General features: G+C 36.0%; 1 protein-coding gene and 1 pseudogene across 18 annotated transcripts in view; both read right to left on the minus strand.

Moving 5' to 3' along the window:
- GPHN (gephyrin) overlaps positions 1-16,367 on the minus strand; it is a 636,323-nt gene that overhangs the window by 561,217 nt on the left and 58,739 nt on the right. Inside the window, exon 2 of one of the 17 annotated variants that reach the window (XM_032246072.1) lies at positions 13,467-13,603. The exons of the other annotated variants lie outside the window; for them this stretch is intronic. The gene's annotated coding sequence lies outside the window, so the exon portion shown is untranslated. The remainder of the gene's footprint in view (positions 1-13,466; positions 13,604-16,367) is intronic. 17 annotated transcript variants of the gene reach the window in all.
- On the minus strand, positions 7,914-13,460 carry LOC116528670 (annotated as a pseudogene). The gene has a single exon (XR_004259138.1). The product of XR_004259138.1 is annotated as a ubiquitin-conjugating enzyme E2 D2 pseudogene (transcript).

A 16,367-nucleotide genomic window follows, 5' to 3' on the forward strand; every position in this document is an offset into this window, starting at 1 on the left:
CCCCCAACCCCTGACAGGCCCCAGTGTGTGATGGTCCCCTCCCTGTGTCCATGTGTTATTGTTCAACTCCCACTTACAAGTGAGAACAAGTGGTGTTTGGTTTTCTGTTCCTGTGTTAGTTGGCTGAGAATGATGATTTCCGGCTTCATCTATGTCCCTGCTAAAACCATGAACTCATTCTTTTTTATGGCTGCATAGTTAGTATTCCATGGTGTACATGTACCACAATTTCTTTATCCAGTCTATCATTGATGGGCATTTCAATTGGTTTCAAGTCTTTGCTGTTGTGACTGGTGCTGCAATAAATATTTGTGTGTATGTGTCTTTACAGCAGAATGATTTATAATCCTTTGGGTATATACCCACTAATGGGGTTGCTGGGTGAAATGATATTTCTGGTTCTAGATCCTTGAGGAATTGTCACACCGTCTTCTACAACGGCTGAACTAATTAATACTCCCACCAGGTATAAAAGCAATCCTATTTCTCCACATCCTCTCCAGCATCTGTTGTCTCTGGACTTTTTAATAATGGTCATTCTAACTGGCGTGAGATGGTATCTCACTGTGGATTTGATTTGCATTTCTCTAATGACCAGTGATGATGAGCTTTTTTTCATGTTTGTTGGCCACATAAATGTCTTCTTTTGAGAATTGTCTGTTCATATCCTTTGCCTACTTTTTGATGGGGTTTTTTTTTCTTATAAATTTGTTTAAATTCCTTGTAGATTCGGATATTACTCCTTTGTCAGATGGACAGATTGCAAAAACTTTCTCCCATTCTGTAGGTTGCCTTTTCACTCTGATAACAGTGTATTGTGTTGTGCAGAAGCTCTTTATAGGTTCCATTTGTCAATTTTGGCCTTTGCTGCCATTGCTTTTGGTGTTTTAATCATGAAGTCTTTGCCCATGCCTATGTCCTGAATGGTATTGCCTAGGTTTTTGTCCTGAATGGTATTGCCTAGGTTTTCTCCTAGGGTTTTTATGGTTTTAGGTCTTATGTCTAAGTCTTTAATCCATCTTGAGTTAATTTTTGTATAAGATGTAAGGAAGGGGTCCAGTTTCAGTTTTCTGTATATGGCTAATCAGTTTTCCCAACGCTATTTATTAAATAGGGAATCCTTACCCATTGTTTGTTTTTGTCAGGTTTGTCACAGACCAGATAGTTATAGATGTGTGGCATTATTTCTGAGGCCTCTGTTCTGTTCCATTGGTGTATATATCTGTTTTTGTACCAGTACCATGCTGCTTTGGTTACTGCAGCCTTGTAGTATAGTTTGAAGCCAGTGACAAAAGCCAGTAGTAGCTTGAAGGGGATAGCATGGAATCCATAAATTACTTTGGGCATTATGGCCATTTTGATGATATTGATTCTTCCTATCCATAAGCATGGGATGTTTTTCAATTTGTTTGTGTCCTCTCTTATTTCCTTGAGCAGTGGTTTATACTTCTCCTTGAAGAGGTTCTTCAAATTCCTTGTAAGTTGTATTCCTAGGTATTTTATTCTCTTTGTAGCAGCTGTGAATGAGATTTCACTCATGATTTGGCTTTCTGTCTGTTATTGCTGTATAGGCATGCTTGTAATTTTTACACACTGATTTTGTATCCTGAGACTTTGCTGAAGTTGGTTATCAGCTTAAAGAGATTTTGTGCTGAGACGATAGAGTTTCTAAATATACAATCATGTCATCAGCAAACAGAGACAATTTCACTTCCTGTTTTTCTATTTTAATATCTTTTATTTCTTTCTCTTGCTTGATTGCCCTGGCCAGGACTTCCAATACTATGTTGAATAGGAGTGGTGAGAGATGGTAGCCTTGTCTGGTGCTGGTTTTCAGAGGGAATGCTTCCAGTTTTTGCCCATTTAGTATAATATTGGCTGTGGGTTTGTCATAAATAGCTCTTACTATTCTGAGATATGTTCCATCAATACCTAGCTTACTGAAAGTTTTTAGAACGGAGGGGTGTTAAATTTTATCAAAGGCCTTTTCTGCACCTATTGATATAATCATGTTGTTTTTGCCATTGGTTCTGTTTATGTTATGGATTATGTTTATTGATTTGCATATGTTGAACTAGCCTTGCATCCCAGGGAAGGAGCTGACTTGATCATGGTTGATAAGCTTTTGGATGTGCTTCTGGGTTTGGTTTGCCATATTTTATTGAGAGTTTTTACATCTATATTCATAAGGAATATTGGTCTGAAATTTGCTTTTTTTGTTGCGTCTCTGCCAGGTTTTGGTATCAGGATAATGCTGGACTCATAAAATGAATTAGAAAAGAGTCCCACTTTTTCTATTTGGAATAGTTTCAGAAGGAATGGTACCAGGTCCTCTTTCTACCTCTGGTAGAATTCAGCTGTGAATCTGTCTGGACCTGTGGTTTTTTTGGTTGGTGGGTTATTAATTACTGCCTCAATTTCAAAACTTGTTTTTTGTCTATTCAGTTATTTTACTTCTTCCTGGTTTAGTCTTGGAAGAGTGTATGTGTCCAGGAATTTACCCGTTTCTTCTAGATTTTCTAGTTTATTTGCATAGAGATGTTTATAGTATTCTCTGATGATAGTTTGTATTTCTGTGAGATCAGTGGTGATATCCCTTTGTCATTTTTCATCGTGGCTATTTGATTCTTCTGTTAGTCTGGATAGGGGTCTATTTTGTTAATTTTTTTAAAAAAAAAGAAACTCCTGGATTCACTGAGTTTTTGAAGGGTTTTTTGTGTTTCTGTCTCCTTCAGTTCTGCTCTGATATTAGTTATTTCTTGTCTTCTGCTAACTTTTGAATTTGTTTGCTCTTGCTTCTCTAGTTCTCTTAATTGTGATATTACGTTGTCGATTTTAGAGCTTTCCTGCTTTCTCCTGTGGGTATTTAGTCGTATAAATTTCCCTCTTAACACTGCTTTAGCCATGTCCCAGAAATTCTGGTACCTTGTGTCTTTTTTCTCATTGGTTTCAAAGAACTTATTTATTTCTGCTTTAATTTCATTTTTATCCAGTAGTCATTCAGGAGCAGGTTGTTCAGTTTCCATGTAGATGTGCACTTTTGCATGAGTTTCTTAATCCTGAGTTCTAATTTGATTGCACTGTGGACTGAGAGACTGTTATGATGCCTGTTCTTTTGCATTTGCTGAGGAGTGTTTTACTTCAAATTATATGGTCAATTTTAGAATACGTGTGATGTGGTGCTGAGAAGAATGCATATTCTGTTGATTTGGGATAAAGAGTTCTCTAGATGTAGTCCTGAATATCCTTAATTTTCTGCCTTGTTGATCTGTCTTATATTGACAGTGTGGTGTTAAAGTTTCCCACCATTATTGTGGGAGTCTAAGTCTCTTTGTAGGTCTCTAAAAACTTTCTTTATGAATCTGGGTGCTCCTTTATTGGAGATATATATATAGTATAGCTCTTCTTATTGCAATGATCCCTTTACCATTATGTAATGCCCTTGTCTTCTTTTTATCTTTGCTGGTTTAAAGTCTGTTTTATTAGAGAGTAGGAATGCAACTCTTGCTTTTTTTTTTTTTTTTTTTTTTTTTTTTTTGGCTTTCCATTTGCTTGGTAAATATTCCTCCATCCCTTTATTTTGAGCCTATGTGTGTCTCCGCAGGTGAGATGAGTTTCCTGAATACAGCACGCCTATGGGTCTTGACTCTTTATCCAATTTGCCAGTCTGTGTCTTTTAATTGAGACATTTAGACGGTTTACATTTAAGGTTAATATTGGTATGTGTGTATTTGATCCTGTCATTATAATGCTAGCTGGTTATTTTACCCGTTGGTTGATACAGTTTCTTCATAGTGTCAATGGTCTTTACAATTTGGTACGTTTTTGCAGGTTGGTACCAGTTTTTCCTTTCTATATTTACTGCTTCCTTCAGGAGTTCTTGTAAGGTAGGCCTGGTAGTGACAAACTCTCAAAGCATTTGCTTATCTGGAAAGGATTTTATTTTTCCTTCACTTATAAAGCTCAGTTTGGCAAAATATGAAATTCTGGGTTGAAAATTCTTTTCTATAGAATGTTGAATATTGGCCCCGACGTCTTCTAGCTTGTAGGGTTTCTGCAGAGAGATCTACTGTTAGTTTGATGGGCTTCATTTTGTGGGTAACCTGACCTTTCTCTCTGGCTGCCCTTAACATTTTTTCTTTCATTTCAACCTTGGTGAATCTGACAATATGTGTCCTGGGGTTGCTCTTCTCGAGGAATATCTATGTGGTGTTCTCTGTATTTCCTGAATTTGAATGCTGGCCTGTGTTGCTAGGTTGGGGAAGTTCTCCTAGATAATATACTGAAGAGCATATTTCAACGTGGTTCCATTCTCCCTATCACTTTCAGATACGCTGATCAAACATAGGTTTGGTCTTTTCACATAGACCCATATTTCTTAGAGGCTTGGAGGTTCATTTCTTTTCATTCTTTTTTTCCTATCTTGTCTTCACGCTTTATTTCATTAAGCTGATCTTCAATCTCTGATATCCTTTCTTCCACTTTATGGATTCGGCTATTGATAATTGTATATGCTTCACAAAGTTCTTATGCTATGTTTTTCAGCTCCATCAGTTCATTTATGTTCTTCTTTAAACTGGTTATTCTAGTTAGCAATTCCTCTAACTTTTTTTCAAGATTCTTAGCTTCCTTGCATTGGGTTAGAATATGCTTCTTTAGCTCAGATTAGTTTGTTATTACCCACCTTTTGAAGCCTACTTCTGTCAATTTACCAAACTCATTCTCTTTCCAGTTTTGTTCCCTTGCTGGTGAGTTGTGATCCTTTGGAGGAGAAGTCACATTCTGGATTTTGGAATTTTCAGCCTTTTAAGCACTGGTTTTTCCTCATTGTCATGGATTTATCTACCTTTTGCCTTTGATACCAGTAACCTGCAGATGGGGTTTTGTTTAGACGTCCTTTTTGCTGATGTTGATGCTATTCTTCTGTTTGGTAGTTTTCCTTTTAACAGGCCCCTCTGCTGCAGGTCTGCTGGAGTTTGCTGGAGGTCCACTCCAGACCCTGTTTGCCTGGGTATCACCAGTAGAGGCTGCAGAACAGCAAAGATTGTGGCCTGTTCCTTCCTCTGGAAGCTTTTTCCCAGAGGAGCACCCACCAGTTGCCAGATGGAGCTCTCCTGTATGAAGTGTCTGTCAACTCCTGCTGGGAGGCGTCTCCCAGTCAGGAGGCACGGGGGTCAAGAACCCACTTAAGGAGGCAGTCTGTCCCTTAGTAGAGCTTGAGTGCCGTGCTGGGAGATCCGCTGCTCTTTTCAGAGCCAGCAGGCAGGAACGTTTAAGTCTGCTGAAGCTGTGCCCGCAGCCGCCCCTTCCCCCAGGTGCTCTGTCCCAGGGAAACGGGAGTTTTATCTATAAGCCCCTGACTAGGGCTGCTGTCAGGCAGTTCTTTATATCAATGTGAGAATGGACTAATACAATCTTCTATACTTAATATTTTAGATTTTGTCAAATGCCTCTTCTGCATCATTTGAGATAACCATATTTTTGTCCTTCTTTTTGTTAATGCAGTGTATGACCTCTACTGATTTACATAAGTTGGGCCAACTTTGCATCCTAGAAATAAATCCACCTTGATCATGATAACAGATCCTTATAATGTGTTACTGAAATTGGTTTGCTAGTATTTTATTGAGAATGCCTGTATCTATATTCATTAGGAATATTGGTCTGTATTTCTTTCTTATAATGCACTTGTCTGCCTATGGCATCAGGGTAATACAGGCCTTTTAAAATGAGTTTGAAAGTTTTATCTACTCCTCAATTTTTTGGAAGTATTTCAGAATGCTTGGTATTACTTCTTTAAATGTTTGTAAAGTTCAGATGTAAAACCATCAAGGCCTGAACTTTTTCTGATAAGAGCTATTTTTTCTTATTGATTTAATCTCCTTACTTGTTATCATTATGTTAAGCTTTTCTATTTCTTCATGATTCAGTCTTGGTAGGTTGTACATTTCTAGGATCTTATCCGTAACTTTTAGGTTATCTAATTTGTTGGTGTACAATTGTTCACAGCAGTCTCTTGTCCTCTGTATTTCTGTATCTCCTGTATTGTCTACTCTTTCATTTTTGATTTCATATATTTCAGTCATCTCTCATTTTTGTCAGTTAAAAGTTTGTCAACTGTTTATCTTTTTAAAAAATTGTTTTGTTCATCTTTTCTACTGTTTTACAGTCTCTGTTTCATTTCTGTTCTGACCTTCATTGTTTCTTTGCTACTATAAACCAGGGGTTTAGATTGTTCTTTTTTCTAGTCCTTTGAGGTACAGCATTAGATTGTTTTAGTGGGATCCTTCTTATTTTTAACTGTGTGTTTATTGCTATAAACTTTTCTTAGAAATGCTTTCGTTGCATCCCATAAGTTTTGTTATATAGTATTTTCATTCGTCTCAAGCTATTTTTAATTTTCCTCTAACTTCCCATTTCAATTTTACTCTTGGTTGTTTAGGGCCATGTAAATTTGTACAAATTTATAAATGTTGCACTATTCCCTCTGTTATGAATTCCATTTTCTTTTTTCTTTTTACAGGTTTGAAGCTACATTTTACTAGAGTCAATGGAAGACTTCAAAAAGCCACATGCAGTACAATTTAAAATTGGATGAACATCCTGCAAATGTTAGTGCAAAGTAATTATGCAGACTCTCCAAAACAAGATTGTGCTCTTGTTTCCCAGGTTTAGTCAATGGTTGCTCTTTTATAATTACAATCACAGAGGCTTAACTTACCAACTAGCAACGCCTTTGTGTTTTATGTACTATGTACCAAGGGAACGTCACAAGATTTTGGTGAAATGCAGCTTAGTTTCATTAATAAAGCAAATTTCTTATTGAATGTAAAGTCATATTCCTGGAATGCTGCATGTGTCAAGTTTCATTGAAATGCTCTTAAGCTTATGCCTCTATCTTGTTTAATAAAATTACTCTTAGGATATCCTTTTTACTATGTAACTGGAATTGTTTCATGATTTTAAAATGCAACCAGTATAAATGAACATTTCAGGGGTGGGAGAAAATCCACCACTAATCTCAGCTAGACAAACTTCTTAAAAATCAGAAAGCCTATTTACACAAAATTGTATGTAATGACTGTAGTAATCAGTTTATTACACAGATTAGTCATTCTTGAATGTACAAGCTCCAGAGGAGCAACTGGGTCTTTAAATATACACAAATATTTCCATCAAATGAATTTTCACCCTTACACGCAAATAGACCTCACATAAGGTTAGGTCTATTTAAGTTAAAAACATAAGAAAAATAAGAGCTATTAGCTATGTATTAACTGAGAAACCACATACCAACCAAAGAATATGGAAGAGAGAAAGACGGGCTGAAAGGCCAAAGGCTGAAGGGGTAGGGAGATGTAAAAGAGTTGGGAACAAAGCCCATTACACTTGATGTACTAATAGCTCCAATCCATTTAAATGTTGACCAGTTAAACTTAGACCTTAAAATGCAGGATGTGGGTAGTTTAATCTGGTTGATCATAACTTTCACCTAAGACGTAGCTCCTTCGGAATAAAATGAATACAGACACAGCTTCATGTTCTTCACCTTGCTTTTCATAACTGTTTTGAGTTTAAATGGATTCCACTTAAAAATAATCTCCTACAGGTGAGCGGAACTTTTTCTTTCCCATCCAAGCACACACCATACCCCACCACCCTTTGCTGTTATCCAAATTTAAGTCAATAAGGAAAGCTTTTAGTCTCACACCTAGGTAATGCCTGTAGAACTGGCTTGTCACACACATACTTCTCTGCTAGGAGGCAATGTTGGTACAGAAGTACAGTATTTCTAGTTTGTTGTTCCAAGTATGTACAACACGCAGCACTGCTGTATCAGGTAAACATGTGCACAGGGGGAGATGAGGCGTGGGCTCATAGAAAGCAGTCAAATGGAAATCAAAAGGACTTTCCTCTTTCAGAGTTCCCCTATCTTTATTTGTAGAGGTTATCCAATAATTTCTTTAATTACATCGCATACTTCTGAGTCCATTCCCGAGCTATTCTGTTGTTACTTTTCTCTATCTGTTTTGTAGATCCAAGCAATCTCAGGCACTAAAGGATCATCTGGATTGGGATCACACAACAGAGAACAGATGGACAAGAGTACTTCTGAAATAGTTAGTGCTGGAGACCACTGTGACCGCAGAATATCAAGACAAATGCTGCCATTACCGTTAATATTTGGATGATGAATTCTTGTTGTAAATGCAACCTTAGGTGGTTTGAAGGGGTAATCTGTTGGGAAATGAATTGTCAAGAAAAATACTCCACCCTGATAGGGACTATCATTTGGCCCCTTTATTGTAGCTTGCCAATGGAACATACCATCTCCAACAGGACGTGCTGAACACTGTGCTGGAGGGTCACGGGCCAGGTCATTCAATTCCTTGTGTATTCTCTTCAGAGCCATGGTGTGAGGCGGGTGGCAGCGGCCCCGGGGACGGGGACGGGGCTGAATTCTATTTTCATACCATTGTGACTGGAGATGATACTTGGTATATTTTGAATCTTCTTAAATTTGTTAAGACTTATTTTCTGGTCTGACATATGATCTGTCCTGGAGATGTTTCCAAGAGTGCTCAACAAAAATGTGGATTCTGCTAATATTGGATAGAATGCTGAAATGCTCTACGTATGTCTGTTACATTTGATGTAAGATGTAGTTAAAGTCCTATATCATTTTCTGTCTGGATGATCTGTTCATTATTTAAAGAGGAATATTAAAGTCTTTACTACTACTATATTGCAGTCTATCTCATTCTTCAGATTTATTAATATTTACTTTATATATTTAGCTACTCGGATGTTGGGTGCAGATATATTTACAACTGTTATATCCTCTCCACAAACTGGCCAGTTTACATTATATAATGACCTTTTCTGTGTCTCTTTTTATAATGTTTTAAATTCTATTTCATCTGATTTAAGTACAGCTACTTCTACTCTCTTTTGGTTTCCATCAGCATGGATTATCTATTTCTATCCTGTCACATTCAATCTATGTGTGCCCTTAAAAGTGAGGGTGATTCTCTGGTAGGCAGAATATACTTGGGTCTTGTTTTCTGATTGATTTAGTCACTTTATCTTTTCATTGAAGAACTTAATCTATTAACATTCAAGGTAATTATTCACAGATAAGGATTTACTATTGCTATTTTGCTCGTTTTTCTGGTTGTTTTGTAATTCTTTCTTCCTTTCTTCCTCTCTTGCTGTCTTCTTTTATGGTCAAATGATTTTCTCTAGCACTATGCTTTGGTTCCTTACTTTTTATCTTAAGTGTATCTAGCATAGATTTTTTCCTTTGTAGTGACCAAAAGATTTACATGAAACATCTTATAGTTAGACTATTTTAAGCTGATAACAACTTCAGTTTGATTGCATTAAGTGACTCTACACTGTTATTCCATCCCCAAACAATATTTTAAGATTTGATGTAATACTTTTTTTTTTTTTGCATCTTCACCTTCCTATTGTTATGATGTTAATTGTGGGTTTAACACATATGACCTTTATTAGGTTCAGGTACATTCCCTGTATACCTAACTTGCTTAGGGTTTTTATAACAAATGTTAAATTTTGTCTAATGCTTTTTCTGCATTCATTGAGATAATCACTTTATTCTATTAATGTTATTTATGACATTTATCAACTTGTAAATGTTGAACCACAGACATACATGCATCCCAAGAATAAATCCTGCTTGAGCATGGTGTATGGTGCTTTTAATATATTGGTTTACTAGTATTTTGTTGAGAATTTCTGCATCTATCTTAATGAAGAATATTGGCCTGCATTTTTTTTTTCCTTGTAGTGTCTTTGACTTTGGTATCATGGTAAAAATGGCCTCTTAAAATGAGTTTGGAAGTTTTCTCTCATCAAATCAATTTTTTGAGAGATCTTGAGAAACACTGGTGTTTATTCTTTAAATATTAAGGAGAATTCACTAGTAAAGGCATCACGTCCTCGGTTGTTGGTAGGGAGGTTTATGATTGCTGATTCAACCTCCTTACTTATTATTATACAGATTTTCAACTTCTTCATGATTCAGTCTTGGTAGGATGTATGTTTCTAGGAATTTATACATTTCTTCTAGGTTATCTAATTTGTTGGCAAATGACTGCTCATAGTTGTCTCTTATGACTCTTGATATTCCTGTTATATACAAGTTGTAATGTATTCTCTTTCATTTCTGATTTTATTTCTTTAACTCTTCACTATTTTTTCAGCTTAGCTAAAGGTTTGTCAATTTTATCTTTTAAAAAAAGCAACTGTTAGCTTTGTTGATCTCTTCTATTGTTTCCATAATTTCTATTTCATTTATTTCTGCTCTGATGTTTACCATTTCATACATTCAACTAACTTTGGGCTTAGGCTGTCATTTTTCTAGTTCCTTTAAGTGTAACACGAAATTGTTCCAGATTTTTCTTCTTTTATGTGTAGGCATCTAGTGCTATAAACTTCTTAGAACTGATTTTGCTGCATCCTATACAAATTGATATGTTGAGTGTCTACTTTCACAAGTCTCAAGATATTTTTTATTGTCCTTTTAATTTCATCTTGGACCCACTGATTGAGAAGCACGCTTTTAATTTCCATGTATTTGTAAATTTTTGAAATTCTTCCTATTATTGATTTATAATTTCACACCATTGTGGTAAAAATATATCCTTGATATCATTTAAATCCTCTTAAGTGTATTAAGATTTGTTTTCTGGACTAACATATGGTCTATCCTGGATAATGTTTAGCATATGCTTAAGAAGGATGTGTGTTCCGCTGTTGTTGGATAAACTATTCTGATATATGTTTGCTAGGTATAGTTGATCTATTGGATGACTGAAGTGCACACATCAAATTCCATATTGATTTTCTAAGTGGATGATCTATTTACTGATGAATGTGAAATATTGGAGTCCTCTACTATTATTGCCTTGCAGTCTTGTTTATTCCTTCAGATATATTAGTATTTGCTTTACGTACTTAGGTGTTCTGATGTTCAGTGCATATCTGTTTACAATTGTTGTATCTTCTTGATGAACCGACCATTTTTATCATTATATAATAATCTTCTGTGCCTCTTTTCACAATTTTTTATTTAATGTCTATTTCATCTAAGTATAGCTAGCTCTGCTCTTTTTGGTTTCAATTTTCATAGACTATCGTTTCCCATTTCTTCACTTTCAGTCTATTTGTGTCCTTAAAGACGAAACGAGTTTCTTGTTAATAGGGTATGGTTTGGATTTTTTAACAAAATCCATTCAGTGGCTCTGTGTCTTTTGATGGAAGAATTTAATCCACTGACATTTAAACTGCTTATCTCATAGATAAAGAGATACTACTGCCATTTTATTCATTGTTTTTTGATATCTTTGCAAGTTCTTTGTTCCTTTCTTCCACTCTACCTGTCTTCCTTTGTAATTTAATGATTCTCTGTTGTGGTATGCTTTGATTTCTTACTTATCTCCTGTGTATACACTATAGTTCTCTTATTTGTGGTTACCATGAGACTTATATAAAACATATTATGGTTATAACAGGCTATTTTTAAGGTGATACCTTCAATAACATACAGAAACTCTACAATTTTATTGCCTCCAACATGTTATTGATCATAATTTACATATTTTATATATATCATTTCATAAATTATTGTAAATATGCCTATTTTAACAGCTTTGCATTTAAACCTCACTAAAGATACAACTGATTTACACATCACCATTATAGCATTACAGCATTCTAAATTTGACTATGTACTTACTTTCACAAATGACTTTTATACACTTATATGTTTTCATATTACCAATTACCATCCTTTTCTTTCAGCTTGAAGAATTCCCTTTTGCATTTCTTATACAGCAAGCCTAGTGAACTTCCTCAGCTCTTATTTGCCTGGGAAAGCTCTTATCCCTTCTTCATTTCTGAGGGACAACATTATGGTTGCTAGTTTTTTTCTCGTTTGTTTTTTTGAGCAAGAAATTTTTGTTTGCTTGGGTTTTGTTGTTGCTTTTCTTTAATATAGCGTTGCATTCTACCCCGACCCTCAACGTTACTGCTGAGAAATCTAATTACAGCCATGTTGGAGTTCTATTTTATGAGATACGATTCTTTTCTCTTGCTGCTTTCAGGATCCTCTCTTTGTCTTAATGCTTCTGAGAGTTTTACTATGTATTATTTTAGCCTTGTTTCAATTGAACCTAACTGGAGATCTTCAAAGCTTCTTATGTGTAGATATTTACATCTGTCCCTAGTTTATAAAGTTTTCTGTCATTATTTCTTTAAATATATTCAGTACTCCTTTCTCATTCTCTGTTCCTTCTGGAACTCCTATAATGCAAAGATTAGTTTGCTTCATTGCCCCATAATTCTCACAGCCTTTCTCACTCTTTTTCATTCCTTTACTCTTTTTGTTCCTTTGACTGGGTAATTTTTAATAACCTGTCTGTGAGTTTACTGATCCTTTCTTCTGCTTGATCAAGTCTTATGTTGAAGCTCTCTATAGAAATCTTCAGTTCAGTCATATTTATAAGTTTTTGTTTAAAAATTGAGTTGATTAAAAATGGCCATTGGAGAACTGATATACAATTTAAGATCTTCCAAAATTAAACTAACTTCCTCCTCTTGTTCAGACTGTTAATTTTCATAAAGTACAACAAAATAGTAATTTGAGTAGAAATGAGTCAAAGAGAGCCACTCTTCCTTTGTTCCTTATGTAATATCTTAACAATATTTACATTTACTACTTTGAGTCTCCCGTCTAAAAGTAGGATTCTTTATTTGTCCAAGTGTCTTGGCTCCAGGCATGATATTGGGAGACAGAAGAATACAGAGGGATTGTATATAACCTTGACTGAGACAGACATTGTAGGCCACATGGTAAAATTTAGTCACTATTCTGTTCATAGAAAAATCTCATTGGTCTTCTCCCCATGCAAAATTCCTTTAGTTCTTTCCTTGCTTTACTTAGTAATCAAATTGATAAATTAGTCTCTAAAACACCTTTGGAAGAGACTTATCAAAACAGTAAAGATCAGAATTCCAAAAATTCTGATAGGGGATTGCCTATGTATTCATTTTCCTTTAATGTAAGTGTATAGATATCGCTGAGACTTTGGTTGAGAAACCTTGCCATAATTTAATATCTTCAGTTACTTGAAGAAGGAATAATTGTAACACAGCACATTCCAGGGATTTCACCTACCCTGTATAACTTTATCTGAGAAACCTACATAATATATGTAAATAACTGAAATTTAAGAAGCACTAGTGTAGCACACAGAAACCATAGGATAAGTTGAATTTCCTATGGCTCTACTGCTAGCTATCGTGACCTTATCCCTGATCCTCAGATTCTCTAAGTTTTAGTGTTTTCATCCGGAAACCAGGACAGACAGTATATATGTTTTTAAGAATTACCAACATTGTACCATTCCTTCCACCTTTAAAATTTTGTGGTAACCTACCCTATTTTGAGTCCCATGCCACTTTTAAGTGTGGTTTATAGGCTAGTAACAGCAGCATCTGGGAGTTTGTTAGAAATGCAGAATCTCAGGTCCCACCTTTAGACCTTCTAAATCAGAATCATCAGTCAACAAGATTCCTAGGCAATTAAATTGAAATGAAATTAAAGATGCACTGCGATAGACTATTTTTTTCCCATTATAACATCAATGTCCACTGGCTTATCAAAAGAAAAGTAAAAGTGTCTTAAATAATACAGACATTGATTTGAGAAAAGGGAAACATGGCAATTCATGTCCCATAATATCTGAATAACGTAAGAACAAACTGAATAATCTTATTTCAAATTATGAATTGTTTAAATGGTTCGAATTCATTCCAGAAAGGAAGAGAGGATTTTAAAACAGTTCATCTCTTTCAGTAATTAAATACAGAACATAGCCGGCATTCATTAAAAATAGACTAGTCTTAATTACATAAATATATTATTCTGCTGGCAGCACTAAGGGATTGACGTGAAGGTATTTTCTTCCTAGTATTTCCACCTAAATTTCCCACCCCACCAAATCAGTCCCCAAAATAAACTTAGATTGTACATAGAAAATATGTTTGCAATAAATTTTTAAGATAAATATGTTAGCCTCCTACTCTTCTGAGCAGACTGCAATCCTGAAGCTCCTCTTATTAAAGATACGATTGGCATTGTTATACACTTTTCCAAGATTAAAAAAAAAAAACAGGTCCACAGAAGGTTAGTAAATTGATGGAGATCTTTCAACTAACAAGTGGCTCAGACATGATTTGTATCAGGTTGACTGAATCCCTTTCTCCTTCCATTATGCCGTACTATTTCCTTCTTGAAAAACAAAAAGTTCAGATTTATGTTGAAAGAGCTAAAAGAGCCAAACAACATTTCTGTTATAAAAGAATTACACTTCCTTTAAAAACTAACACAAGACAAGTACCAGGCCAGCCCCTGTGGCCCCAGCCTCCATGCTATCCAGCACAGATGCAGGATCCAAGCCCATGTCAATGGAATAGGACTCCAAACTGGCTCATACGACCCAAAGCACCAGGCTAGCATCCACAGCTTCAGGCTCCAAACTGCTGTCTGCAGCCCAAGGCTCCAGGGTAACCCCAGCACTAGGCAGAGTCCAGCAGACCCAACCTCAAGGCCTGCCTAGTAGATCTCAGTGCTGGGACCACTCCAACAGGCCCAGGCTCCAAGACCATACCTGTAGAACCATGCTTCAGTCTGTCTTCCAAGGGCCACTCCTGCAGATTAAAGTTCCAGGCCAGTCCCAGTGTCCCCCCAGCTCCCATGGATTCAGATTCCAGATCTATCCCCAGGATCCAGCCTTCTAGGATCACCCCTATGTACACAGGCACCAGGCCTAACACAGTAGATCCCAATGACAGGCCAGCCCCCATAGACACAGATTTCATGCCCCTTCAAATCCATTTAGCAGGCCCACTTCAGTGGACTCTGATGCCAAGCCAGCCTCAATGCACCCAGGATCCAGGCCTACCCCAGCAGACATAAACTCCTGGTTATGTCTGGGCACCAGGCAAGCTCCTATGAGCTCAGGCACCAGGCCTAACAAGATGCTGACACAAGCACTAAGCCAGCCTGTCTACAAATTCTAATAGCAAGCCCACCCAGAAACACTGGACAGGCTGATTGATAAAGAGCTTCTTCTGTCAAAGCTTATCTATAAAAACTGGCAAAATAATGTACTACTAAATGACTCTAAAGAAATCTATATTTACAAACCACCTGACAATTCAAAATAATTGAGATACATTAAAATTAAATTCTCAAATGGCAAAGACAAAAAAAAATGTTTTTATGCTGTAAGAAAAAAATGCATACCACATACAAGTGGAGGATTTCTCAGCAGAAACCTTGAAGCTAGGAGACGATATGAGAATATTCAAAATGCTGAAAGGGAGAGAAAAAATAAATTTGTCAACCAAGAATACTATACTCAGTAAGGCTGTCCTTCAGAAATAAAGGAAAGATAAAGAACTTCCCAAACAAAAGCTTTGAAAGTTCATAATTACCAGACTCACTGTATTAGTCAAGGTTCTCTCCATTTTTGTTCTCTACGGGCCCATGGCCGATAGGATGATGCCTGCCCACACTGAAGGCAGACTTTCCCCACTTAGTCCATTTAGATTCACACATAAATCACTAGAGCATCCTCATGGATATGTCCTAAAACAATGCTTTACCAATTTCCTATATATTCCTTAACCAGTGAGTAAGACATCTAAAATTATCCACCATACCTGCCTTACAAGAAATGCTAAAGAGAAATCTGGTTATAAGTAAACAGTGCTAACTAGCAAAATGCAAACATATGAAGTATAAAACTCACTGTAAGCTAACAATATACTCAAATAGAGAACACTCTAATACTATAATGGTGGTACATAAATCACTTTTAACTATAGTATGAAAGATGAAAGAAAAGCATTAAAATAACCATAGATACAATAATTTTTAACGGACACACACACAATATATAAAAGATGTAAATTGCAACATTAATAACAGAAAATGTGGGGGAAAGGAGGAGTTAGTGTATGCTTTCAGTAGCAGTTGAAGTTAAATCATTTACCAGCTTAAAACAAACTGTTAGAGTGACAAGATGTTTTATGTAGGCCTCATAGAAGAAACACTCTGTAGAAGACACAAGAGAATAAAGAAAACAGAACCAAAACATACTACTACAGAAAAATCATCAAATCACAAAGAAAGCCAACCAGAACGGAAGAAACAATCTACAACTACCAGAAAATGCAAAAATAGTACTAGCATATCTTTACCTATCAATACACACCTTGAATGTAAATGAACTGATTCTTGAATCAAAAGACAGCATTGCCTAATGGATATT

Source organism: Sapajus apella, unplaced genomic scaffold (genome assembly GCF_009761245.1).
Source record: "Sapajus apella isolate SASKATOON/1434 unplaced genomic scaffold, GSC_monkey_1.0 scaffold59, whole genome shotgun sequence".
In the NCBI taxonomy this organism is placed as follows: Eukaryota; Metazoa; Chordata; class Mammalia; order Primates; family Cebidae; genus Sapajus; species Sapajus apella.